Source organism: Rhincodon typus, chromosome 1 (assembly GCF_021869965.1).
Source record: "Rhincodon typus isolate 14 chromosome 1, sRhiTyp1.1, whole genome shotgun sequence".
Classification (NCBI taxonomy): Eukaryota; Metazoa; Chordata; class Chondrichthyes; order Orectolobiformes; family Rhincodontidae; genus Rhincodon; species Rhincodon typus.
The window spans coordinates 14,108,263-14,110,778 of NC_063332.1; positions in this window are offsets into that span (position 1 = coordinate 14,108,263).

Consider the following 2,516-nt stretch of genomic DNA (forward strand, 5'->3'; position numbering starts at 1 on the left):
ATCAGAGGATTAGATAGGGTGGACAGTGGGAACCTTTTTCCTCGTATGGTGATGGCGAGCACGAGGGGACATAGCTTTAAATTGAGGGGTGATAGATATAGGACAGATGTCAGAGGTAGGTTCTTTACTCAGAGAGTAGTAAGGGCGTGGAATACCCTGCCTGCAAAAGTAGTAGACTCGCCAACTTTAAGGGCATTTAAATGGTCATTGGATAAACATTTGGATGATAATGGAATAGTTTAGGTTAGATGGGCTTCAGATTGGTTTCACAGGTCGGCGCAACATCGAGGGCCGAAGGGCCTGTACTGCGCTGTAATGTTCTATGTTAACTCTGCACCTTGTTATCTAGGCCCAAAACGTCAGCTTTCCTGCTCCTCTGATGCTGCTTAGCCTGCTGTGTTCATCCAGCTCTACACCTTGTTATCTCAGACTCTCCAGCATCGGCAGTTCCTACTATCTCTCTTGAACAGGAGGCAGCCAGCCATTTTAGGTTTCTCCACTCCACTCACACCAGTTGTGTGATCCTTTGATCTATCTGCCTCTAAACTCTGTGTTTGCATGCTCTCTTCTCACTCCATCTGACGAAGGGGCTGTGCCTCGAAAGCTTGTAATTTCAAATAAACCTGAACTGTAACCTGGTGTCACAGGGACAGAACAACCCGCAGGCACACCCCTTCCCACAGGGTCACGTGGTGAGAGCTAGTCTCAAGCCACGCCCCACTCGATGTCGTCCCGTCGGGGTCGTCTTTTCAGGGAGAGACCAACCTCCAGCCACGCCCCCTTCCTCGATCACGTGATAGAAAGGTGCCTTTCCCAGCGTTCCCGCCTCGCTCCGCCCCGTCCGCCGTTCGGTCACGTGGTCGTCCTTACCTTTAGCCGCGTTCGCCCCACACCCTGACCCCGCCCACCCGGTGCACGGGGCGGAGCCAAACCCCTCCTTTTCCTCCCCTCCTAACGCGCCTTGGCAGTGGAGAATCTGACCAATCAGAGCCCCCAGCACTCTCACCGCTCCGGATCCCACCAATACTCGCCGCTCTCACGTCGAGCGACCCGAACATTCGGCCTGGATCATGCCATTAGACCAGGAAAAGGGAGGTACTGATCCTCAGCTGAAAAGTGAATTGAAGTGAAACGTTGATTAATAAAGCCCTATACAAATGGTTCGGTTCTTTTTTTCGTTTATATTTCTTCTTGTTAGTTCCTCTTGTATTTCTTCTTCTTTGTCTGTCCAGTGAAAGGATTTATTATTTGACATTTATATTTTTAAATGAAGAGACAATCCTCTTTCGCAGATGGATCTTTCGGATTTTGTATCCAGCTTCTGGCGGGAGACAGCTGTTATCTGGGATTTTAAACTAGTTCTGGGCAACACGATGTGTCATTTGGGAATGATTATCCCGCTTCTTCTGCTTGGGGGTTGGAGTGGTTGTGCACTTTAAACATTGAAATGGTTATCTGACCTTTGTTTGTGTTTGGAGAGAGAGAGCGAGAGAGTGAAATGGAAATAACAAGAGATAGTAGGAACTGCAGATACTGGAGAATCCGAGACAACAAGGTGCAGGGCTGGATGAACACAGCAGGCCAAGCAGCATCAGAGGAGCAGGAAAGCTGACGTTTCGGGCCTAGACCCTTCATCAGAAAAGGGGGATGGGGAGGGGAAGGGGGGTTCTGAAATAAATAGGGAGAGAGTGGGAGGCGGATAGAAGAGGGATGGTGGAGAGGAAACAAACAGCTCGAAGAGGCGGGGATGGAGCCAGTAAAGGTGAGTACAGGTGGGGAGTTAGGAAGGGGATAGGTCAGTCCAGGGAGGACGGACAGGTCAAGGGGGCGGGATGAGGTTAGTCGGTAGGAGATGGGGGTGCAGCTTGAGGTGGGAGGAGGGGATAGGTAGGAGGAAGAACAGGTGAGGGAGGCAGGGACGAGCTGGACTGGTTTTGGGATGCGGTAGGGGGAGGGGAGATTTTGAAACTTGTGAAATCCACATTGATACCATTGGGCTGCAGGGTTCCCAAGCGGAATATGAGTTGCTGTTCCTGCAACCTTCAGGTGGCATTGTTGTGGCACTGCAGGAGGCCCAGGATGGACATGTTGTCTGAGGAATGGGAGGGGGAGTTGAAATGGTTTGCGACTGGGAGGTGCAGTTATTTATTGCGAACCGAGCGTAGGTGTTCTGCAAAGCGGTCCCCAAGCCTCCGCTTGGTTTGCCCGATGTAGAGGAAGCCACACCGGGTACAGCGGATGCAGTATACCACATTGGCAGATGTGCAGGTGAACATCTGCTTGATGTGGAAAGTCTTCTTGGGGCCTGGGATGGGGGTGAGGGAGGAGGTATGGGGATAGGTCAGTCCAGGGAGGACGGACAGGTCAAGGGGGCGGGATGAGGTTGGTCGGTAGGAGATGGAGGTGCGGCTTGAGGTGGGAGGAGGGGATAGGTGGGAGGAAGAACAGGTTAGGGAGGCAGGGACGAGCTGGACTGGTTTTGGGATGCGGTGGGGGGAGGGGAGATTTTGAAACTT